We start from the raw sequence: 27,914 nt of genomic DNA, 5'->3' as shown, positions 1-27,914 counted from the left end.
GACATTATTCACACAGACCAGGCAGGATTTGTGCCGAAAAGGGAGGGCAAAGACAACACATCCAAGCTTATTTCATTGATTGCACATGCTAAACAGTTTGATATACCTTCTATCATACTTACTACAGATGCCGAAAAGACTTTTGATAGAGTGTCATGGCCCTTCCTCGAAAAAACACTGAAAGGTTTTGGCTTTGGTCCCAATATCATAAGCAAGATAATGGCCCTCTATGACAGGCCTACGGCGAGAATTCGAGTCAATGGGGTACTCTCACCTAAAGTCCAAATATTTAATGGTACTCGCCAGGGTTGCCCCCTATCACCAATTCTTTTTATTTTGGTCATGGAAGTCCTACTCTCCCATATCAGAAAGGATCCAGATATTTCAGGTTTTATAGTGAATAGTAAAGAATCTAAATGCATTGCATTCGCTGACGATCTCTTGCTGTGCATTACGAAACCTATTCTTTCGCTTCCAAAAATTATTTCACTAATGGGAAAATTTGGGGAACTTTCCAACTTTAGGGTGAATTATTCGAAATCAGAGATCCTAAATATCAACATTCCAAAAGACAAAGCTGAAAAAATTAGAGCAAATTTTCTGTTCAAATGGACAGACTCAACTATTAAATACTTAGGAGTTCAAATAAGGGCAGATCTTGGCAAACTCTATCAAGATAATTACTTACCTCTCTTAGCGTCCTTTTTGAAATTAATACAGAACTGGGAGAAAATACAGTTGTCATGGTTCGGGAAAATTCAAGCTGTTAAAATGATATTAATGCCAAAATTATTGTATCTTCTCCAAGTTCTCCCAATACTGGTACCTCAGTCCTTTTTCACCTCTATGAAAACGTTAATTTCCAAGTTTGTATGGGGAGGTAAAAACTCTAGATTGAAACATAAACTACTCATCTCACAGCGAAAAAGAGGTGGATTAGGTCTTCCAGACTCATATTTGTATCATGTTGCAGTTCACTTAGTGAGGATACTTAATTGGAAACAGAAGGAAAGTAGGAAAGATTGGTGTACCCTTGAGCACTCCATAGTTGACTTTCCTCTACTCAATAATCTTTGGATCAAAACAGAGAATTTCCAAAAAATTATTACAACACCCACTTGTCGGGGCTACTTTAAGAATATGGCATAGAAATAAATTAAAATTAGGCCTAACAAAGCTTCCATATACTTGCCAACCGTTAATGTCTAACCCGGAATTCCACCCAAGCATGGAAAGAGGTGCTTTTAAGAGATGGGGAACCTGGAATAATAGAGAAATGAAAATTGGAGATTTTATTAGAAAGAATAAAATTATCTCTTTGGCAGATGTCCAAAAGAAGTGGGGCACTCACCCGAGAGATACATGGGGGTATAACCAATTGCACGGGTATATTCAACCATTTGTAAATAGTGATTGGGAGAGACCTGATACATCATGGGAAATTTCCCTGCTAGGAAATAAAGATGTCACTAGACCGCTCTCAAAATTATATGATCTGTTGACTGAAAATCAGTCTCAAAGCCCTATATCCACATGGTTAGAATGGGAAAAAGAACTAAAACTGGATCTGCCGGAAATTATAAGGTCTAGAATTCTAAATTCAGTGCTTAGGTCGTCCAGAGCAATGAGAACTAGGGAAGCAAATTACAAATTAATTATGAGATGGCACTATACACCTCAAAAACTGAAAAAAATGTATCCCGCTAGTTCAGGACTGTGTTGGAGATGTAATTTGTCAGAAGGAAATCATACGCATATATGGTTAACCTGCCCTGTTTTACAAGGATTCTGGAGCAAAGTGTTAACAACAATAAATCGGGTGACAGGGAGTAATTTAAACATTGGTAATCCCGAAACGATACTGTTGAATTACTTCCAAAATACAAAAACCTTGATTACAAACCTTCTCACTATACATCTTCTTCAGGCAGCCAAATCACTAATTCCGAAGAAGTGGAAAAACCTTGAAGCTCCCACGTTTAACGAATGGCTAGCAATAGTAGAAGAAGTAAGAGTCCTGGAGGAAATTACTTATATATCGCACAATCAAAGTGCGACCTACTGGAAGATTTGGTATCCTTGGCAGCTTTTTCTGAAATCTTTGCAATAATCAACAGTTGGCCCTTACATTCCTGTTTTCATAACGTGTTCATAGGATTTATGCTTATCTGTTTAATAAAAGGCTGTATAACTTTTTTATACAGTAATATATATTTTGGCATTATTATTTGGCGTATAATATAAGCTACGTGGATATTTTAACATTACTCTGTTTTTAGATATGACTTACTGTTTTATGCTTGTATATTATATTATATCTACATTGCGGTGGTATTACTTTATTCCTTCCCCCTTTCTTTCCTTCTTGCTTTCTGTATCCCCCCCCTCCCCCATAAAATCTTTATAAATAAAGAATTTCAAAAAAAAAAAAAAAAGGCATATTGGCAGCACTAAGACTTTATCTAATCAATGTTATTTACCTCTCTTCCTTATTTGTCTATAATAAATATGTCTACAGTGTAGAAACATGTTTTATATCATAATGTTATATTAAGCAGACATGGACCCCCTAATATTTAGGGGCAGATTTATCAAAGGTATGAAAAAAAATTAAATTCGAGCTATTTTTTGTGTACTTTGACTAGGGAATAGTCCAAATCCGATTTGAATTTGAAAAAAAAAAATCGAAAATTCGAATATCAAAATTTATCATCTACTGTCTCTTTAAAAATTAAAATTTAAAACCTGCCGAATTGCTGTTTTAGCCTATGGGGGACCTCCCATTTGGGTCAATTGGTGAAAAACTTTGAATCGAATTCGATCAAATGCGGACCTATTTGACCAAAAAAAACCTTAGACTTAATTTCGGTTGGTCTTTTTGAATTTCAAAGTTTTTTCAATTTGAAATACGACCCTTGATAAATATGCCCCTTAGCAATGCCTGAAAAAACAGTTTTATGGGTGAAGCTGGAATTGAGACATTCTTTGAGAGCAACAAAATATTCTATTTTGATTTTACATGGAAAATTGATCTTTTCCCAGTGACTAGGGTGTAAGAAAACCACCACTGACCAGTATCTTTATTGTAAAGTAGGGGGTTAAGCTTATAGACTAAAAATTCCACAGATCCCTAGCAAATTTGCATAGTGGTGGTTAATAATTCTAGTTAATAAATCTTGGCAATTAAATAGTTTTAATATATTTTTTTTCACTGATTAGCCCCCATTGATAAATGGTGAAGTGTGCATATAGATATAGATATATATATATATAGCCATGAATATCCTGTAAATTATAGCCATATAAACAGTGCTTACTAACACGTAAAATAAGAGGATATTAGACATCGCCTTGGATTTCCATGACCTTTATAAAAGCACGATGCCTTTGGTTGTGTGTCCATATGGTAATGGAACTCCTTGGTGTCTTATAATAGCCAATATTTTTTACTAGTGGCGGTAATTCGTTCACTATTTATAGTGAAAGCTACATTTTAAATAGCCCATCAATATATAACACATAGGGGCAGATATACTGTATCAATGGTCAAGGTGAATTTTCGAATTAAAAAAATTCTAATTTTGAGCTATTTTTTGTGTACTTCGGCTAGGGAATAGTCCGAAAATTTGAAAATTTGAATATCGAAATTTATCATGTACTGTCTCTTTAAAAATTTGACTTCAAAACATTCGCTATCTAAAAACCTGCCAAATTGCTGTTTTAGCCTATGGGGAACCTCCTAGAACCTATTTGGACTTTGAAAAATCAAAGTTTTTTGGGGAAAAACCTTTGATTCGAATTCGATCGAATTCGCTACTTTGATTCGTATGATTCAAATTCGGCCGAATACGGACCTATTCAATTGAAAAGAGACCTATTCGGCCAAAAAAAAAACTTTGACTTAATTTCGGTTGGTCTTTTTGAATTCGAATTTCAAAGTTTTTCAAATTCGAAATTCGAGCAGAAACAAGGCTATTTTTTTTCTTTAACTTTATTTTAGTATAAAGAAACATCCAAGCTTTTAGTTTGCAGAAGCAGGATATTACTTTTTTCTAAGCTCTTATTTAATAAAGCTACAAAAGAGCTTATACTTTTATAACACACAAGAGCAAAGAAGAACATCCTCATAAATGGTCAAGTCACGTAATAGACACATGGCCTCTACAAACTCTGCTAAAGACTTTGTGCTTTTATATGGTCAAAAATGTCAAGGTAACTTTTGATATTGTTATAATACACAAGACTGATAAATTGGCTGTAAAATATATCCTCATAAGTATTGCTGAGTGATGTCATCATTATAAGCAGCTTATAATTGTCACTTATGTCGAATGACCCTGTGTGTTATAAATGAACCTGTATTAAAACACAAACTTCTTCTTTTAAACAGTCTTTACACTACACAATAAATATATTTCAATGCAGATGAATAAGCATCCATTTTTTATATTACTGGCATTCTAACCTCATTGTGTGGTATAACGGATTAACCTGTCGGGCTTAGAAAGACAAATAGTTTTGTTTACCTGAAGTGGAATAGTAATAGTTATCTTCAAGTGTTTTTGGAGTAAAGAATCTTCTTAAGATTGTGCGCAGGCATCTCTGATCCCATGCATCAGTTACTCTACCTCCATTAAAGTAATTTTCCTGAAACACAGTTTTATACTTCAATGAAATTTATATGATTTAAATTGTTTCTCACCTTAATGATGGAGTCACTTGCGCTAATGGGCAATTGTAAGCTATGGTATGGAGCAACAGCACTAGCACAAATATGTTGGTTACTAATATCAACATGCCTCTGATTTTACCACTGAGATGTCTAAATACCCTTTTTGTTAACCAATATAATTTGTTTGGATATATTGTAGAGGAATACATATACACAAAAGAAAAAGCGGTATAATTTGTTTTATTTCTTTATAATATTAACAATGGCTAAAAAAGACAAAATTCCCATGGGTCTTTAAAAAAAAAAACAGGACCAAGTAGCAAGAGTCCCACACTATATCAAGAAATAGCAAAGTGAATCATACAGATGCTTTTCTTGTATTTATTCAAGCGTTTTGTCTGCAGCTTCTGCTTTAAAGTGTGGCTAAATATATTTATATTGGCTACTTAATTAGCATTGATTAAATTGGAAGCCTATTGGCCCTTGGTTGATTTATCAAGGCTTGTAAAAAGGCTTGTTCAGATATCAGTCAGGGCAGATGGAACCTCTAAAGAAGGAAGCACTAACTGCTATATGTGGTCAATGCCTGAGCACCCTGAACCCATTGATATGAAACATTCCACAAGAGCAGTACAATGTTAAGTACTTAAGTGACACTAGTATGGAAAGGAGTATGTGTATATGTAAATCATGCATTCAGTCCAGCATACTATACCCTAGTGTCAAGGGACCAAACATGTACTAATGGGTGTTTAAAGCCAACAGACTTCTAGTATAACTACTGCTCCCACCTAAACACCTAAGCAAACTGCAAAGTCCAAGGGGCGAATTCACTAAGATCCGAAGTTGCGCCAGGGGGGCGAACGCCAACGTTAATTCGTCAAGCAAAGCTAGCGATGCCTAATTTGCATATGGCTCCAAGTTAAAGTACAATGGACGTATATGTAGCAGCAAATACATTACACTACACAAGCCTGAGAAAGCTTCATAAAATAAAATAGAGTTGTTATTTTGCCTATACATGTGCCTACTGTATAGTTTAGGTGCCATATGTTAGGAAATGTAGGGGGGAAGGAGGGTACCCCCAAAAAAATTCACGATCTTTTTAAGCCTATCACCCTTAAAAAAGGAAAAGACGCCAGCGTTTTTTGGGACTTAGAAAAAATTTCAACTTTTTTTGAAGCAAGTCCTATCTACTCTATTGCACTTCGCCTGGTCTGAGGTGGCGAAGGCAAGTCTGGCGCAAGAGGTAACGTTCAGTAAAATGCGCAAGTTAGTGAAATAGCGTAGTTATGTCCCTTCGACATATCACAACTTCGCCTGGCATAAGGGTGCGAAGTAGCGATAGAGTAGGTCCACCTCGCTAGCGAATTTACGCCAGCGCATGTTAGTAAATCGGCGAAGTAACTAAATGACGTCACGCTGGTGAATCTGCGTTAGCATTAGCCGCTTCACGCTTTAGTGAATTTGTCCCCAAGAGTATTGTATAAAATCCTATAGTTTTGCTGCTGTAATCAATTTGAATTCTCCTTTTACAAACAGGTTTCTTTTAGTTTTCTTCCCATAGGTGAGCAGTTAGTGACTTTATAGGAGCATCACTATTGCTATAATTCATTGCCAGTTGCGAGGCAAGACGATAAAACGAAGACTGAAACTGTTTTAGAAATGGGATTCATAGCTTACCCATGCATAGGAGAGGACGTAAAGCAGACTTCCATGTTTCATAGGTATTAGTCATTTTGTCAATTGGACTAGAAAATGTGATCTGTCAATGCATGTAAGCCAGTAAATGGGGCATCGGCAGATAAGGAAGCGAGGAGAAGTTCCCATTTAATTTCCCATTCATTCATTCATTCATGCTTTATTCTCAAACAATCAGAACAGTAAAAAGATGGGCATGTATGGTTCCTTGTATGGTCTCCTTCTTTTTAGCCTGTTGGATGAGCTTCAGACCTTCAGCAATCTACCAAAATGGCCCCAAACTAAAACTATTACTTTCAAAATAAGGGAGTAACATTCAATTGTATTTGATGGGTAGATGTTGTTAAACCACAGCATACTAATTATAAGACACTTGAACCATACGTCTCTGGCACAATTATTTAAAACACAGTATAAATGAATAATGTAAGAAAATAATTACATAAAAACAATACTAAATCACTAGCATTAAAATTTGTTAAAAAATATCAGATCCTATGTGGCCGCATAATCACTCAGATGGCATTATTTTCTATCACTATACATCTACAGTATCTTTTGAATCATAAACAAAGAAGCAGTAGATATTTTAATATGAGCTTAGTTAAAGGCAATAATCTAGAGATGACATAGATAAGTAGCATACACAGCTGTAATATAAAGAAGTCTATCCCAAGGTATTTAGCAAATAATCATCATATGTGTGCAAATACAAATATTCAACATTTTGTGCAACAAACTGCCTGTCTGATTTATGTGTATGGTTAACTAAATTCAAAAATTGGAAAGATTCTAAGCTCAAATGGAGAACACACATTATCTCCAACAGAAGGTTCAACAGAAACTGAAGGTTGAATGGGTAGGTGTCTGCTTATACAACAGGTTGTAAATGTCTGCTATTTGGAGGGAGATATGCAGTCACACTACAATAAAATAAGGATCCTCACTTTCCCTCCTCAAAATATGTCACATTGTTACACTATACTCAAAAACTATATGCATTTGCTTAATGCAATGCTGGTTTTCACTGTATAGGTTGTGGGCCTGATTATAATAAAAATATAGTTAAAATGTAATACATATATGATAACTGGACTGCTTCTGCATATAGGGACCACAACAACACTTTGGAGGGCCTCCACAGATCTCAGTCTGCACGACCATGGACTATAGTATATAAACAAGCTGTTTGAGATTACAGAACTCGATAATCTTTTTTAAATTATTATAAGCAGGAGGTGTTTTTATTTTGTTATGAATTAATATCAAAGTAGCTGACGTTTGAAGCCACTAGTTTACCTTACATAACTGACCCCTAAACTATTGAAATCTCTACTAGGTTTTATAAGGTTATATACTCATGGAAGTCATAGGTCTACCGGAGGTTTGCCATACTAGACATCTGACAACAGGTGTGCATATAAGAATACTGAACACAGAATAGCATTGTTATGCTTCACTGTGTTTTTTTAATTAAAAAAGTTATGTACATGAATTTATTTTTGAGTATTGAAGAAATAGCTATTATTGTACTAAAGGGGACTATGGGACCCTTAAACATCAACAAGTACCAATTTGTGAGACCTGACCCATAGGTTATGAATTACTACACATCTATGTTATACGTAACCACCTTAGAAAAACCTATGGTGATCCAATTAGCAGAATTATTATTTATCTCCTTCCACTGAAGTCTACAAAAAGTGTTATCTTAGTGGCTCATAGGAGCAAATGTTATAAGATTCATGCATGCAACTCTCTGCAACAATTAGGTGCTTCAGTACCTAAAAGGGGCTTATTTATTAAATGAATCAGCACAAATCACCAGAACCTCAAAAAAAAGACAAAACATTTTTTCTCCCTTTGATATAGGTCATCATGTATTTTATTGAACAGATATTTTTCTAACCCTAATACACTTGCTGAAACATATGAATGAAACAAATACAGCCAAATCAGAATAGTTTATATAATCTACCTGAACTATGACATGGAAAAAGCAAATCCCAAAAATCATTTTTCATCATTTTCTTTCAAGAAAATGTTGGGGTGATTTCAGTAAATACCTGTCTAACATTAGCACGAAACCTTTTAGTGCAACATTAGGGAGCAGATTTATCAAGGGTCGAATTGAAAATTCTAATTTGAAGTTTCAAATTTTTTAATGGTCAAAACTGTCAAATTCGACTAGGGAGTTATTCAAATTCAATTCAAGTTTTTAGAAAAATTTTATCTAGATTTTCGAGATTTATCATACTCTGGCCCTTCAAGAAATCGAATTCGACTATTCGCCACCCATAACCTGCCAAATTGCTGTTTAAGTCAATGGGAGAAGTCCAGGGCTCAATTTTGAGTTGTTTGTAGCCTTCCTGACATTCAAGTTTTTTTTGTAAAAAAAACTCAAATCGAGTTTTTAAAATTCAAATCAAATTTGATTTGAATTCGATTTGAGTTTTCGGGTCGATTACATTTATCCGAGTTTACAAAATTAGATTTTCTTAATAAATTTTAATTAATCAATTTTAATTAAATCTTTACAATTGGTCTTCATTATTTATTTTTTTTATAGTTTTTTAAAATATTTGCCTTTATTCTTCTGACTCTTTCCAGGTTTCAAAAGGGGGTCACTGACCTCTGTAAGGTAACACCTTTGCTAATTTGTATTACTCATCTTCCTATTTAGGACCTATCCAATTCACATTCCAGTCTATTATTCAAATTGGGGCATGGTTGTTAGGGTAATTTGCACCCTAGCAACCAGACCGCTGAAATGGCAAAATGGGGAGCTGCTGGCTAAAAATCTAAATCACTCAAAAACCACACATAATGAATACTGAATAACACAATGCTTTTTAGCATCATCCATTGGATTATAACTATAAAAGTTATTCTGTGAATATTTTAGCCAACAGGCATTGTAGCATAATTAATTGCGCTATTTATTGCTTCATATTTCCACTTGTGAGATGAATCTGAAACATTTATTTAAATTGAAGCAGATGTCTATTTTCCAAAGTGACACTTCTCAGCATTTATGAAAACAACAGACTGATGAAGTAACCCATATTTATCCTGTATTATGTGTTGTCAGCCTAGCTCAAAGTGATTTACAAGAAACTTACCAAAATTAAATCTATGTTGTGCATTTTAAATCCATTTCAACGTCAGCTGTAAACTATTTGATATATTTTTACATATGAGCGCACAAACTATTTGATGTATTTTTCCCCATCAATGCACAGACAAAGCGTCTACAATACATACATTTTTAATGTCAAACTATAATGTTAAAGGCATATTGGAGGGGGCGTGGCTTGACGCGGCGCTTTCAGGTCGCGTGTACTAAGGGCTCCGTGCCGAAAGACCCGATCCAGCTACTTGCAGCGCGTTATACAAATGGGGAAAACCCACAAACATAAGTCCGAAAAGGACAAACCTTTGGGCCACAAATTACAGGCTTCTGGCAGTGAAATTGCGCCGCTATTCTTGAGGAAGAAATCACTCCGTGCTGAATCCAAGATGGCGGCCGCCAGATCTGACCCAGAGGAGGAAGCAGAATAAGGCAAAGAGCAGTCTGATGCTGATAGTGAAGGTGAGGAAGGGATTGATCTCCGCTCATATATAGCTCATCTCCCTTCTAAATCTGACATCAAAGAAATGCTTCACGAAGTCACCACTGTACTTAAGGAAGAAATCCAGGGTATAAAGAGGGACATGTTAACCCTTGCAGCCCGCACTGATAGTTTGGAACACACTCAGAGTGTGTTCCTATTTAGGACCTATCCAATTCACATTCCAGTCTATTATTCAAATTGGGGCATGGTTGTTAGGGTAATTTGCACCCTAGCAACCAGACCGCTGAAATGGCAAAATGGGGAGCTGCTGGCTAAAAATCTAAATCACTCAAAAACCACACATAATAAAAAATGAAAACGAATTGCAAATTGTCTCAGAATATCACTCTCTATGTCATACTAAAAGTTAAAGGTGAACAACCCCTTTAATCAGTTTTACTTATCCAAATATATTACTAAGCAGGCAAATTTCTTCAAAAGTTTAAAGAAATAGGTACATTTTCAAAAGCATATTCCTGTAAAGCTGTATTATAACATGTTAAAATACTACCTGCATATTATATTTATTGTTCTTCAAGCTAGGACACTCCACTCCAGCTGGAGTATAGGTGAAATCATTAGTGATTATTTCATTCTGATTTACTGCAGTCTGGGTACTAGTCATTTAAGGAACCAGAGAACCACTGGTAATTAGGAATGTCTTCCTGACCACTAATGACAAATCTGTAGAGACAAATGTTTACATTTTGTAACAACAAGGGTACAATCAGACTGGCTTGTAATTCTACCAACAGGTCAAGGACATCAGCAGCATTCATGGTTTAAAAGACTGTGATGTGCACAAATCCAATAATTTGACCTTCACACCTATGTTTGCCTTATGCATTACACAAACCAGTCGCAATTAGTGGGAATGTGAAAAAAAAACATTAAATACATTTAAAAATATACTCCTCAAAAAGTATTTAATACATATATGAAAATATGTGCTTAAGTAAATTGTATGATCTGTATCTGTGTCCCATGGGTTAAAAAAGCTTTGATATTGAGGACTTCAGATTAAATCTGTCAATATAAAGAAAATGCTCTTTTTATTTTCAATATTCAGCAAAATCAAGTCAGAAATAACACTGCAAACATGAAAATATAAAACTGATAAAGTGAAAATCATTTTACGAAAATACTTTTACAACATAATGACCACAATTATACTTCCAATCATCTCAATTAAAATGTTGAATGCTATGCAGTAAAATGGCCATTTGTGCTCCTAGGCACACAGCTTCACATGAATTAATTTTCATTAAATGGAAAAGTAAAAAAGTCAATATTTTGAACAATTAAACTTAAGGGCAAGGTATAAAAGCTGGTTAAGTAAAACAAAAGAAAGAGGATTAAAAGTGTTTGCATACACAGTGAAAGCTTCGCTGTATATTCAGCATATAAACAGTTGTGTTTTAAAGGGCAAGTCAACCCCAAAATAAAAATTTTGCTAATTAAAGACAACTTAATTCTAAGCAATTTTCAAATATACATTCAATAAACAGTGCTTTTTAACGTTATTTGTAAAAACAATTGCTATGCACTTGCTTAACTTCTGGTTGTTACTTGTTACAATGTTGCAAAAGTCTTAGTTCCCCAACAGACAGGTATATAAATCAGATGGATTGTTTTACATTGTTTTAAAAGCCTGAGCCATCAGGGCAGAGAATAAAAAGGGACAAACACTGCTTCCAATAGAAATACATATACAATTAACTTTAAAACCATAGAACATTTTTAATGAATCTGTATTGCAAAGTTGATATAAATTATGTTTTCATTTATTAGGCAAAACAATTATTTTTAGGGTTGTCATTTCCTTTAAATGCAGTGCATATGGCAGCCAATCATGCTCTGAAATAGTCTCAATTCTACTATAGTCCAGAAGACTGATGTTTAGCAAAGTCATGTAAAAAAAATCAGTAGTCAAGTAATAATAGAAAAAACCCACATATATATATATATATATATATATATAGGGTCCTAACTGCTGAGTGACAACAAAAAAGTTAAGCAAAATATTATGTTAGGTTATAAGCATAGAATAAAAAGAGATGGCATAGCCTCCCCAAAGAGAGATCAACTTTCATATATAATTAAATGTTCTCCATTGCAAAGACTTTTTATTGGTAGTCTCCCTAAACAAATATTTTACCCAGGGGCGAACAGGCAGGGATTGGGGGGTGAAAGTCACCAGGTGGACGGAGGGTGGGCCCTGGAAGGAGCAACAGTGCACAGGGATCCTTTGGAGTTTTTTTTTTTTTGTTTTTTTTTTGCAGGGGGGCCTGTTACACTATTGATTTCACCCTTTTCCCCTGCTGCTAGTGCTAAAGAGGAATGATTACCCTTAAATCCTCTTTTGGATTAAAAAAATGTTAAAACACGATTAAAACATAAAAAGCACAATGCAGCCTTCAGCTGAGCCTTATAAATATACAATACAGCTTTCCCAACTACTTGCTCACTGAATATCAGTTTCTCTACTGTCTGCAGCATTTCCTACCTTCACAGAGAGAACAGTGACAGGAAAAGTCCCGCTTGGCATAGAACTTAAAAACAGTCTGAGTTTCTCATTGATGGAGACATCTGTGACATAAAAAAAATAGCAACATTGGAGAACGTTGTTTAAAACAGTGTGAGAGCAGTCACCTTGACCCATACTAACAAACTAAAATGTAAATAAACTGATTTCACGCTGTGCTTTTTCTTTCCAAGCAGCTGAAATAAAATGACAATGACAAGGGTTGTCTGTGCTCTTTGTGAAGCTTGATTAATTAAATTTTTTTCTGACAACAAGGATAAGCTCAGGGCCAATGTTGTTTGGCCTTGTATAAAACAATGAGATTGATTTATACCAGCAATGTGTTGGCTCAGTATTCACGTATGCTCACTTTCTTTATCTTGCAAATAGGAAGTCATGTCAAGTAAACAGTTTTGCTTGGTACACAGGTACAGGGCCAAGGTGATTGCATCAGTAAAGAATATATTTGTGGAAGTGAAACATGCCTTGCTTTTTAACGTGCTGTTACAGCAAAAAAGCTAATATACATATGTTATACAATAGAGTTTAATGTAGTGCATTATACCATTACACTGTTTAAGTTAGCACAATATGATAATACTAAGCATAGACGTATCTGTATATGTATATATTTTCCACAAGAAAAGTCAGCACTTACATAAAACTAGAACACAGTGCCTGGATGCAGTTCAGCAGCAACATTAATCCAATCTTAAATATACACCTTCCTTATAGATCATATAGATACTTTAAAGGGGATATGCCACCCTATTGTGTTTGTCAAGCTAAAATAAACTCCATTTACACTATATAAATTATTTAAATATTGTATCGTTCAGTCTTGGCAGGCTGGTGCCATTTTGTAGAGACTGTTATTAAGACAAGTTTTGCATCATGCTAAAATCTGGTTCTTGTGTGAGAATGGGGCACTTGATGCCCATGCCCATGCAATAACTACGCAATTAGATGTTAGGTGGGAGGGGGGTATGTTAAGAGTGTAGGAACATCTAGAAAGTGCAAAATGGAAAGTAATAGACAGCAGGGCAGGCAATATATGATTGACAACTAAGATTTTCCAATACCTTTATAATGCGTATGTATGTGTTAATAAAAAAAAAAAGAAGGTGACAGGCCCCCCTTTCAACAGTTTATTTCACAGTCAAAAGTTTTGGCAGGATCCACAGCCTATTGCAAAGTGAAATGCAGTAGAAAATTCTCTCTATATAAACCGGAAACAAAGGGTAAGGTCCAACCAGTGATGTCAGCATATCAAAGTGAGACACACCTCCAAAGAGTAAACAATATGAAATGCACAATAAAACACAAAACAACAATATTTGTGCAAAGTAAAATATGCCAGCTGTGGCACAGAATATACATAAATAGGCTAACCATTAATTTTGGTTCCAATTTTAAAAAAAGGAAGAATGTCTTTATTTATATTGTAATAGTACTTATTTCATGCAACGACTGCTGACTTAATACTGACTCCTGCAGGAGAAAAGGTTTGTACAGCCAATAAGGTGCAAATTCAAACATGAAAAATATAAAGGCTGTCTCACTACAATAATTTATAACTAGTTTCAAATAGTAGTTCTATGCTACAAGACCTTTGAGTGTGGTGTATTTTTGAGATTGCACTGCTCCTGCTACTAAACTACACACTGGCATATTGTATTAACTTAAACTTTCTTCTGTTCTTAAATTTGGAACCAATATTAATGGCTAAGCTCACATTCTGTATATTTTGAGTCACTTTACACAAATAATACCACTTTGAGATTAATTATTCATTTATCTTCTTTGTCTCTTTTATGTGGTCACGATGACATCTACAGTATAAGACCCATGAGTGCAGAGAAATGTATATATGGCATAATATAGCCACTTTGTAATAGTATAAAACACAATTTTGATTCTATACAGGCACAAGGTAACAGGCCAAATGATTTTATACAAACCTAAATTGATTCCAATTCATCATAGAAGCAGGCACATCATTGTGAACCCCCAAAATTGTACATTCTATTATTCTAGGCTAATTTGTGAGCATACTGAATCCCAATAGATATAAAACATGTCAGATGTTGCAGGTATTGTCTGTATGTTATATCTGTCACAAATCAATTTTTGTAAAATAACCACCGTTTAACACTAAAAAGATATTACATTTCATGAGCATGGTATATTGCTAAAATAATTTTCACTGCTAAACTGTATTGATTAGAAGGGAACTTGTTATTACAAATAACTTTTGTTTTGTTAGAAGTATTGGCAAGTACTACTTTCTGGCTGCTGGTTTCACTGTTTCTAACAGCCAGATGATTTTCATGTTTCACTTTGGAAAGTGCCAGATCAGATAAGTCAATTAATTGGCATGCCAATTTTAAAAGGACAAATCGCAATTAAGAAATATGCTTGGAGAAAGGGAAGAACATATTCTTTTGTCCCATCACAATTTAAGGTATGCCTCTCAGCAGCCAACATACTTGGTTCTGTAAAACTCTTTATTAGTTTTTCCATAGGCAGCATCCAGCTAAATGACAATTCTTGTCCAAGGGAAGTGGACTGAACCATGGAAGAAATTAAAAAAAAATTATAATAAAGGACACACTGTGTGAAAAAGAATAAATGTCCAGAATACTACATACATTTTATACAACTGTAATTTATTAAAGTAATTGGATTTATAGATTCATTGTTCACAAAAGCAAGCACATTTTTAGATCAGTGGGATAATATTTATCCTCTCTAAATAATATTTGAGAATATGTATTAAAGTACTACTTGAGATGGAAGGGCAAAATCCACTGCAGTGTATAATAACACATTTATTATATGAAGAGGATAATTTTGAATAGGTTTGTGATATTTGCCTCTCAACGTAGCAGCAATTGACCTGTTGAGAATCATCTTAAAATAGAACATGTTTTGGCATTTTCCTTTCCTCATCCTTTGAGATTTAGGTGGGTTTGTATTATCAACCACTTATTTTCAACATATGGCAGAATCTATAGTGCTGGCTGAAAGTATCTGACTTAAACTTATACAGTGGTGGATTTGAGATGTCTATATTTATGGATAGCTCTTGGAACTATGCCATGCCGCGTGTTGTAGAAATCAAATCAAAGGTATTCAGCAAGAAAGGATTAAAATAACTGTTTTACTATTTTTTTTCTATAGATGTCATTCCTCAAAGTTCACGTGAATTTGCTAAAGCACATTTGTTGGTAAATATGTTAAACACATAAAACAAGACAGTTTTTACCATTCAGAGTATCCTCTTTCCTTTGCAAATCTCTGAGCCACTACTTAATATAAAAATTAAAGGTGTTGCTGGAGACATATCTTGGTAAAGGGTTGCTAAATCAATAGGGGGATTTTCAATGAATTTCTTTCCTAGGGTATTGATCACAAATTATGTGACTGCAAAAACAACCTGCAATTGAAATGTAATGTTAGAAATGTAATCTCAATAAAAAAAGCACAAACAAGAGGAAGGATTACATTATCCTGCAAATTACCAGTATATTAGATTCAGAAAACACAGTCACAAGGGGGTAATGCACAAATAGATTGTTAGGGTACTTATTATGTAATGATACACCATTTGTATACCCATAGGGTGGCTGACCCAAAAATTGATTTCTTTGCTTCCCCCTACTATGGGATGATCAGATGGATACATAAAATGACCAGTTCAATATGGCCATTAACATGTGTGGTAACACTGGATAATCAGCTGGATATCCTTAACTCGGGCCTAGTAACTTTATTTTTAAAGTTCTATTATTTCACATTGTCATTGTAGTCTTTAAACATTTTTTGGTTTGTTTTAAAAACAGATGTTAATTTAATAATTTAGATACTTTTTGGTAAAAGACTGAAAAGATGATTGCAATGTAGTAAATAACACTGAAGCTGTACATTAAATTCAAATGTGACTACCTGCACCATAAGTAAAATTTAAAAAAAAAAGAAAATAATGTCTGAAAAATAAATCCCTACATGATCCACCCTTTTAAATGTAAGCATTCTTGCGTAATCCACTAATTTAATGCCATAAATGTTGCAATTTTTAGATTTTCCGCACACTGCATTGTCATGCAACTATAGTCCGATAGCAGCAATAAGTATACTGACAGATAATTAATTTACACTTTCATAAATGTCTATTTAGGGCAAGATTTTCAAATGTAATACATAATATCACGAGTTCACTTATAGATATAGATCATAATTCTAGAATCTAGAACTGGAATAACCCTATTATTTATTACAACCACACAGCCACAGTTTTACCCTTTATAAATCTAGGCTATACACTTACCTTCTCTTCCATTGTAGATTTAATAAGAATTAACTTTTGAAACAAGTTGAGTTTTTCATCCCATAGATTTCCGGAACCCTCAGCAAAATCTGTATTAATGTGACTTTCAAGACTCCCTAAAAAGCAAAAACACTATCTAAGTTCTAGGCAATATAGACATGAATGGTAAAGAATTCTAAACATAGTATAACTTTATAATTATGAAACATTTTAGCGGATTCTGAAATTTCATATTCAAAGATCTCTTGCAGACTTTCCAGCAACCCCTCTTGCAGACTTTCCAGCAACCCCTTTCATTTTAATTCTTAAGTTATGTTTATACTGCACATACTGTATATCTTTTCAAACTTTCACTGACTAGTTCAGTACAGCATTGTACATATTAAATGTTATGTCCTAATAACATGATCCTTGCACAAAATCTCAGAAATGGAAAGGTAATACTTTAAACTTACCTAAATGGATGACAATAGGAGTCGACAATATTTCATTTTTTATTCACTTGAAGCATGGAAGAATTTATTCCAAGTCACAACAACTACGGTATACCAAAGCATGTCAGAAAGCCTGGGCACATCTGGTTGAGGTGGATGCTCCTAAAGGGAAGAAAGAAAATGTATCAGGACAGAATGACATTTCATGCTTAAAGTGCTGTAGAAAGTTTCTCTTGCATGATAATTAAACTGTAAGCCATGAAAACACAAGCAAATTTACAAGGACATTTTAATGGCAAACAGTGTCTCTTGTTTCTATGACTTCAGTGACATAGCTGCATGCAAAGAGAGCAACCTGAGGCTTAGGCTGTTAGATTAACAGCATGTGAAAAATCATGAAAATTCAGCTAGAACTATTACATTTATAGTATTTATCTTAAATACAATCAGTACAACCCAAGCAACATTCATTTTTAACATGTTACCTGGTTTTCACGATTCGAGAAAAAAAATGCAGTGAAAAAACACAAGTATGAATATACTCGAGAATATTCTTTGTAACCTCGAATAGTCGCCATTTATTAAAGAATAAAACTAAGAAAAGTCACTAGAAAAACCTTGGCAAGTAAAAGCTGGTGAGGTTGTTAATGGGAATGTGCTCTGACAACTTTATTTATTTTCCCAGTTTATTAAAACATTTGAGATTTTCAGCCTCATTGAAAATGAATGGGACAAATGAGATTCTCACTGTCATACAACTTATTTTGACATGTCTTTTCTTAAATAAGCTAGCATTAGAGAAAAAAGAGTTTTGTCTGTGTTTTTTTTTTCCTTGACCGCATTTTTTTTCATGAACTCGGATTTTGATCAATCTGCCCCTGGGTATAAAGATTCTATGTTTCTACTGACAGTGTACTTTTTTGGATTTATGAATGTAAGAATCAAAAATTAAGGTAGATTATGATGGATGATATGTCCTCTGCTAAAATGTATAAGGCTATTAGAGCTTGTGCACCTGATGAAGGATATTGTTGTGAGAAATAAACTACACTGAATTTGCTGTGGGTCTCCAGAGTTTATTCTTAAGCTGATTTGGAAGTTTTGTGGCGGAACAGGGCCACTACTCTGTTGAGGACACCCTTTAACATCTGGAGTGAGGGACCACCAAAAATTTCTATTGACTTGTTTTAGATGATTTATATGTTACCAAATGTAACACCATCAAACACAAAATGAGGGAGCACCACCCATCAATTGAGAGAAACAGTAGATGGTGTGCAGGATTCAAGAGATAAGTAGTAAAGGAAGAAAAAGTTAACCCTTGAAATTGCACCAACCCATCATAGAACCCGATTACTCAGGGAACAATATTAAAACTTAACTTTTACTAATAAATTAAATAAAATCGTAAGTCCAGGAGAACATTTAAAATTAAGTTAGGAATAGGGAGACGAAGAACCTAGATTAGGTTAAGTGATAAATGCAAACCATAAATTGAGTATAGGGCTGATTCATTGAGTCTGTAGTGAAACACTATAGTCTGTAGTAAAACACTAGAGTGATAACGTGGTATAGGGTAATAAAGACAAATATCTCGTTGTCTAAAGAAAATACATACCCAATTCAACCGCCAAACCTGGCATAAGCTCACTTGTGAATCCCAATTGGTCCGCCACCCCTTCACCCTTGTTCAAACCCTCCCAGTTTCCTGGTACAAAGAGACGGGTAAGTAGAGTGGCAATTACCCAGATCGGTTACACACAAACTGCCAATGAAAGTCATAAGTTAAACTAAGCTGCCCATTCCACCACCAATGTCCTTTCCAGCCTTAGTAATTCCACCACCCATTCACCCTCAGGTGCACCCTCCCATTTCCATAGAAGGAGATGATTATGTATGATTAGGTGGTATCAAAAATTGATCCACTGTTCCATTAACAGAAACGAATAGTGGTACTTAGAATAGGTTCACACCAAAGTTTGCATTAAATTCTACCCCAGAAAGAGGCTCCATTGATCGCCCACCCCTTCACCCACAGAGCTTCCCTCCCGTTTCAGCCGTGAAGCGGTGGCCTATGGCTATGTAACACCATCCACTAATTACAAAACTGATCTAGTTTACAATTTTAAGAATAATTTTGTTGTGTATCAATTATGTGGTTAATTTTGTTCAAAGTTGTATATTAAATTTTAGGGTTTGTAAAATTTGGTTATAACTACTCCTATATGGATACTTTATACTTACTTTAACATACAGTTTTCATTCCCTATTAAAAATAATAATCATAAATATCAAAATTTATGTGCCATAAAATCATTAAAATCTCACCTTATCTAAGCCTGCAGCACCTCGGAGGAAAAAATTCCATTCTGTCTGAGTAATCTCGCCATTGTATTGCATGATTTCCACACAGAGCATAGAACTGTAAATAAGCTTGTGTTGTTCAAAGACCCTGTGAAACATTGATATAAGCTGAAAACAAAGTCTAGCTAAACAGGGTTCCCAGGGGTATATCAAGATCATTACTCTTTTCTGCAGCCTCAATTGTCATATTAAATAACTGTAGGAAAAGAAGAAATATATTGAAATGTCATGTAAAGAACCATAAAGCCATTATGTTAAGTTAATGTTGCAATCACTGCATATCATAGGCCTCATGAGTCAACAGCATTTAAATAATGAACATCCGTTTTCAGTATGTAATACAATTATGGCAATGTAATGAACCTTGTATACAGATTGGATATCATCGTCTTTATAAATCTTCTTTTGAGCTAACATTCAGTAGGGAAATAAAAGAGAAAATACAAGCATTTCCAATATGATGCAATATCATACAACAGTAACAAAGCCTGCTTATATCATTTTCATGTATTAGCAAAGGTTAGGGTAACTGTTTCTTAAAATTCATAAATAATGACTTTAGCAAAGCCTGTTTCCATAATACTCTACACAATTTGCTCTGCGAAACAGCTGTTTATGAGACATTAATACCTTAAGAATTTGGCCATACATTTTTAGGCAATAGCCTTGCCTGAGCATTATATGTGAAGTGATCTACAGCAACTATAAACTATAGAAAACCATCACCAACAGTTAATGGATTTTCTCAAAAAGAAATGTGGTGACAAATGTCCAGTGTTGCCATAGCCCAAGGTGTTATATAAAAGCCTTGAAATAAATAGGAGCATTGTGTGTTTTAGCATTTGGTGACTGATGTAAGTTAAAGACATTTATAGTATTCAGCTAACCCACAATAACCATACTTGGGCCCATGCATTATTCAAATTTTAATGTGCACAACAGGGTTATGGCATACACCATATATATATATATATATATATATATATATATATATATACTGTAGAGCTACTGTGCACTGTAGTGTGAGTGATCTCATTGATACAGTACAATGGTACACTGCACTATTTATAACCTTGTACGGTGATTTATCATATTAGAGTTCTGAGAGAAACATCTACGAGCACAAATCCTAGCATGTCAAATTGTAAAGCTAAGAAAGGCCTGAGGCAAGGCATAATTTTTTTTAAAAAAGGAGAAAAATGTGCTAAATTGCATCTGTGGTATGCCTACAACAAAATCTTTAAAAAAAATCAATTTACTTGCTTAAAATATTTCAGTGAATAATGATACATTGGATCTATTTCTGATAAACTTGCAATAACAAAGTAAATAACAGATCCCTGGGTAGCTACTGTTCTGTATTTTTCCTGGGCAGCATTGATGTTTTCTTCTGTGGTTTCAGCTTCTAGCAATCTTGTTTTGATGGTACCTGATGTGATTTGGATATATGAGCTTGATAAAAGGGAGCTCTGTCACACACCTCACTTCTGTATAAACATAAGCAAAGCAAACACAAAACACAGAATTCCCTATTTTATATACTTTTCACCTGGGCTTCATGTATGTTTTATAGTTATATAGTTAGTATTTGTCTTCTTCTACTTTTACTAGCTTGCAATTTAAAATGAAACCTTGTTTTGGGGGTCACTGACCTAGCAGCAAAAAAAAAAAAACGACTCTGTTGGATTGTTATTGTTACTTTTTATTACTTATCTTTATATTCATCTACTCTCTTGAAGTGAATAGTGAATGGTTAATAGTTGAAATACATTTAAAAAAAACTCCAACGATAACAAAACATTACATAAAAAACTATGGAATTAAATAAATCTTATTACAGGGCAATGCATTTCCCCATAGCAGGGAATAGAATGCATAAATTTAGAACCTACCGCATATGGCAGTCAGTTCATGACAGTGTTGCAGAGTGCACATTCTGTTCAAAGTTATGGGCTATGAGAAGGTTTAAAATTAAAATATAAGATGGGTTTACTATTCTCCAAAACCCAGGCAGTTTATTAAAAGGAAAAAATATTTATGAAGACATAAACTGAAAATGTTTTCACTTTAGAGTATACAGTATATGGTTTAGTAATATATACTACTATATGCAGTGCAGAGCTATTAATGATCATGTTTCATACTTTCACTTGAATTAATGGAGTTTCTAAACCAGTAGGCTATGTAAAAACCCATTTAGAAAAATATTTAAAAAGCAAAATATGCATATTCTCTTTTATGAGAGCAAAAAGATAATCTGATAATGTGAAATAAAATGTAAATTCAAAGGGGTTGAAAACTATTTGAAAAAAAGTGAAAAAAAATGTAATCTAAGCAACTTTCCAATATGCATTCATTACAAATTTGATGATGGTTTGAATTTATTGTAATTCTAAAGCTATTAAAATCATGTTCAAGTGGGCCTACTGACTCAGGGGGATCATAGAGCTACTACCACCCAGGCCCAGATTTGTGCAAGGCCACAAAGGCCTGGGCCTAGGGAAGCAGGATTTCAGGTGTGGCATGCCGCCCAGCCACATTTGGATTAATTCAGAGCCACGGAGACAACATGACAGTCTCCAATGCTGCGTCAGACCTGACTGTTCAAGATGTGCGCATACATGTATATGTGCACACACAGAAAGGGGGACAAGGAGGGGGACAGGGATGGTAATGAGGAGGGGGACACAGACAGTAGGAGGGGGACACAGACAGTAACAGCATCGCAGATAGCACCAGAGGTGGAGCAGTGATCTTGGGGTGGGTATGATGTCATCAGAGGCAACCACAATGATGTTGTGGAGTTATGATGCTGGATCAGGGTTATTACATCAGGGTTATTACATGCAACTGGCTGGATTTCTATCCAGATTTCGCAATATTTTAAATGGGACAGTTTTGAACAGACAGCCCTTTGACAAACTGAGAAGACTAATCCTTTAATTACAGGTATGGGATCTATTATACAGAAATCAGTAATCTAAATGCTCATTTAGAAAAACGATTTATTTTTAATTGATTTGCTTATTTCTGTTTCTTTAATAACAGGCAATTAACTGCACTTCATAATAACTCAGCCATGTCAAGGTGAATATCTTGGTATTTAATTGTTTTTTGTTTGGCCAGATTATTGTTCGGTTTTCCCAAGGCTGAAAACCGAACAGAAAGTTGAGACCCGAACAGGCCTTAGAAAAACCAAACTGTTCGGGTCAAAACCGAACAGGTGGCAAACCTAGTCTAGGGGCACCTGGTTTGTAAATCCGGACCTTCGAGCTGGTGGTAATTACAATGTTCCACTGTGGACTGTGTCTATAGACACTGCAATTGTGGGGAAAAATCACTGCATTGTGGGTACAAAACATGGTGAATAGTGTCACCAGGAGAACCCAAGATGTAGTTTATAGTTTAATCTGATTAATTTCCCCACCCTCCAAAACACATAACATAATGCATGTACAGCATTTCAGCCAATATCATGTTACATGTAGGGGTCTTTTGAAAATTTAAAGAAACACATCCCAACCCATTCAAAAGTGTTAGTGATTTACACTGCAACGCAGGTTAAAGGGGAAAGAAAAAATAATTCTATAACATTCCAAAATGTTTTATTGGTTTTATAGTTGTTTGTAGATGGGTAAAATGGTTACAATCAAAAGCAGTATTTTTCTTTCCCTTTCTGCACTGCTGAGTCTCGAAATAATGTAGAAGTCAGCCTTTCATGCTTTGTCACATGTCTGTTATAAGCTGGCTTCTGCTACATTGTTTTAAAAGGCAGAACTGCCATGGCAGGAAATCCAAAGTGACAGATACTGCTTTAAATAGCAGTTACCACAAATGTGTAATCATTGAAAGTTGAAATACAATTTATTTTATTAGGCAAATTCTAATGGGATACACTATATATATATATATATATATATATATATATATATATATATATATATATATATATATATATATATATATACATTTGATATTACAAAAAAAATCACAAGTCCAGGTCCTAAGCATTCTGGATAATAGATCCCATACTTTTATATATTACATATCCACACTTATACATATTCATACATGCTGTATATACAGTTATAGATAAACATTTATAGATATATGTACACATCCACACCAAAATCCTGGACAGTGCACTCTTCGGATCACATCAAGGAATCGCTTGGTCATCAAATCATTGGTAAAAAAACTTAATTTTATTTAAATGTTAAACATCTTAACAAACTGTTAAACCCTGCGCCATGAGGTCCATATCTATATCCATATGCAAAACTGTAGCACTTAAGATCATGGATACTATGCCTGCCCATTAAATTATTAAAGTCCCTCTTAAAGGCATTTATAGCAATATCAATATCACCCAAAAGAGCATTTCACAGCCACAATGTCCTCAGCGTGAAGGCCATTTGCACCGATTCAAGTAAAAAGTCTCTTCTGCAAGTCTATAAGGGTCACCACTGATTTTTTTTCTTTTCCAAAGTGCCCTTGCTATCTGTGTTTACACCAGGTCATTATTTCATTCTTGGCCTATTTTGACTCCAGAAGATTCCACAAACTGTACAAATTCTAGTTCAGACACTATTATAAAATATATATCTGGATTTTTTCATAAAAATAAATATTGTGTTTTCTGGTGAACTCTATGAAGTGCATTATTTGTCTAAGATATTTTACTTTTCAAAAGCAGCATCATACTGTAGTCCCATCAAAAGCCTTGATAAAGAAAGGGTGGATCAGCAACATACATTTGATTCCTGTAATGTGTTGATAAGGTCTTCATTGTCCAGAATATTTCCTTCTGATGTAAACAATAACTTTAGAATTCTCTCCTCTATAGCTTTCATCTGATTCTTATCAGTGCTTATTCTTGTAATAAGCTGGTTTCTATTCTCCTCTAAATCTGGCCTTTCAATTCGTACAACGTCATTTGAAAATAAAAAGTATATTTGTTGCTTTGTTAGTATTTTACAGACAAACATAGAAAAGATACAATGTCACCATTACAGCCTTTATTGAAAAAAGTACAGATGATGGAAAAACCAATTATTTTTAGTGATGTGCTCTTTTCAACTCCATATGAACAAAAAAAGAAACATTCTGCACTGATAACACATATATACTTTAATAAAGCCTTCAGATTGCCTGTTGTCAAACTACAATAATTACACGAAGTGACCTTTTTGTCCTATGAAACCAGTTAGGCTTTTCTTACTTCGCAGGGTGAACTGAATAATCTGATTAAAAATCAAGATATCTGTGAAATTATGACATGCATTATTATATCTGTGGACATGCATTTTTCCAGTTTCAGCACCTATGTAATTGTTATTGTTGGGCATGGCTCTTACACCAGCACCTTCTTTCATATGGAACATTATCTTCCCTGACTAGCCACTGACAGAAGTCTGAACCCACTGTGCATGAAAAGTCCAATAGTGTATAAATGAAAGGAGGTGTGTCTAAATTATAGCAGTGCATAGGCATTACCTAGACCATGTTAAACTAAATCAAGTCCAGATGCATAATGCACAGTTCTCTCCATTAGTGACACTTTAATTTCCCCTTTAACCTTCACAAATAACAGAGGGGGAACTCATAATGCATTCAGTCTGCCTATACATTCTTTAGAAAATGGACTCTGTCTACTTACACAGCATGCTTGATATATTAAAAGTGAACAAGTGAAGTCAAAATACATCTGTATAAAGCAATTGCCAGTAATATGCATGTTTATATGTAAAACAAGGACTGTTTTTAGGTATTCTCTAGTTGTTCTTTATTTGTTTTCCATTCCTGAATTCTATAGTACTAGTGCTAACTAAAAAACATGTACTTCCTCATACCTCACCTGTTTCTGTTTGAGATTATGATTGTTAGAAAGGTAAATATGTGCGTATCAATAATTGTGTGTGAGTGTGTGTATCTTATTTTTTCTTGTCATATGTATAGAAAATATACCTATCTGCGCAGTAGCTTTTTTGTTTAAGTGCATGTTGCTCACAGACAATATGACTGGGGAGGGGGACACTGAATATTTGAAAACTTAGATGCTTTTTTGCTTTTATTTTGTCACTTTTTTGTATACATTCACATTAGACATTTCATTGCACAGATATAGTGCCAGGCAATTGTGTTCTTGATTGAAATTATACCAGTGCTTGCAGCTGCACAGAAAAGAAAAAGAACAATGAAGGTGTCAAAAATGCTGAAAGTATAGGATTACTTCTCTAATCCTATTTTTGTGTCTTTGATAGTGTGGAAGAAAAAATGGAAACAGTTTTTGACCTGTTATCTTTCAGAGGGAAAAAAATCATCTGAGCAGCTGATCTTCTAGGCCTGATCTGGTTACATAATTATTAATAATTAATAATTGTAACTTTAATGCACACCTAGATGATAGAGGAAATAAGGGTTGCAACATTAAAATTATAATGTAAATAGTAATGGGAATAACGAACCCTATTTGAAAACAAAGCAGACATACATTGTTACAAAATTAATTGCAAATAAAGGAAAAATGCCACAAACACATATAAATATATGTACAGTATACTCTACTTTCAGCAGTCCACTGAAGCCCTCCCTTCCACCAGCTGCAGCCTTTGTTAGGCTTTGTGATAAGCTCATTATACAAAGGGCTTTTCCGTAAACTGCTGATTGTTTCTGATTTTCCTGGAAAAAACATAGAATGTTACAGCAAAAAATAAGAAAAAAACATACAGTAGTTATTTCCTAATTAAAATAATAGTCAAAAATCATATTCAACACAAGCCCTATTCATTGAACCAATTCATTAAAGCAAGCCCCTTTTCAATGAACCATCATTTTTTTCAATAAGACTATGGAGCAGATTTGTTAAAGGGCGATGTGGCAAACAATGGCGATAATTCGCAGCGTTACCGCCCACCGGGACATTTCCGATTTACTAACGGGCACAGGTACCAATTCACTAGTGAAAGAGATAGGCACCAGCGCTCATTCGCGTGAATTCACTAAAATGCGGTTTTACTGAACGTTACCTCTTTCGCCAGACTTGCCTTTGCCAGCTCAGACCAGGCGAAGTGCACTGGAGTGCATAGATCTTTCTCAATCTTTTGTTACTTACTTCATATTCTTAAATGGATAAAGCCTCAAAGTTCAAAAAATGCTGGTTTCTTTTCCTCTTTTCAGAGTGATAGCCTGCAAAAGTCCTTAAAAAATTTTTTTTTGGTTAACCAGTTTCCCCCATACATTTACTAACATATGGAACATTAATTATACAGTGGGCTCATGTGCAGGGCATTATAACAACTCTAATGTCTTTATTAAGGTTCCCTGGACATGTGTAATTAAAGGGGTGGTTCACCTTCAAACAACTAATTGTTTTTCTAATACTGAACAGAGCAAAAAGAAACTGCAGTAAGACACAAGATTACGAACAAGAATGCGAAACTTTACGAAAACAATTCAGAGAAAAAAGATACAATGAGAGAATAGTGGCTGAAGCGAAAAACAAATGTGATATGCAAGATCGAGAAAAAATGCTTAACCCAATAAACAAAAGAGAAAGAGAAAAAAACAGTTCATTCCTTTTATTACAACATACAATCAGTCCAAAAATTAATTTCAGAAAATTCTAGAAAAACACTGGCCCATATTAAGAAAGGACAAAGATCTATCCGAACATCTATCGGAACTTCCAAGAATATTATACAGAAAACCTCAGACTCTGAAACAAATTCTGGCACCTAGCTGCATACCTGTGAAACAAAGAGATATAAAACAATTTTTCCACAAGAAAAGAAAGGATTCTTTGCCTGCAAAGACTGTAAAGCCTGTAGGACCTGTAAAAACAATCAAAAAAAGATTTTTAAATTAAAATCCAATATAAAAATAAATCCTTTGACATTAAATTTTTTTTAACCTGCAACAGTACTAATGTCATTTACCTACTTGAATGCCCTTGCAAGCTACAATATATAGGAAGGACAGGCAGGAATTTAAAATTTAGGATAAGAGAGCACATCAATAACATTAAAAAAGGTGTCTTAACACATAGCTCATCTGCCCATTTTAAGTCTCATCATAATTCTGATCCTTCCCTGCTTACATATGCTGGAATAATGCAGAAAAAAGTCCACTGGCGTGGTAGTGACATGATCAACTTAATATCCAAAGAAGAGACATTTTGGATCCACAAATTGAAAACAATTACACCGAGAGGATTAAATATCGAAACAGACCTTAAATGTTTTTTAAATGAATAATTCGTTTGGTTTTATAATTC

The 27,914-nt window shown here is 34.5% G+C and overlaps 1 pseudogene; it reads right to left on the bottom strand.

The window, feature by feature from the left end:
* Nucleotides 1-27,914, bottom strand: part of LOC108719654 — a 95,841-nt pseudogene that overhangs the window by 28,642 nt on the left and 39,285 nt on the right.

This window comes from Xenopus laevis, chromosome 1L (assembly GCF_017654675.1).
Source record: "Xenopus laevis strain J_2021 chromosome 1L, Xenopus_laevis_v10.1, whole genome shotgun sequence".
Lineage (NCBI taxonomy): Eukaryota > Metazoa > Chordata > Amphibia > Anura > Pipidae > Xenopus > Xenopus laevis.
This window is presented reverse-complemented; position numbering and strand designations above follow the sequence as displayed.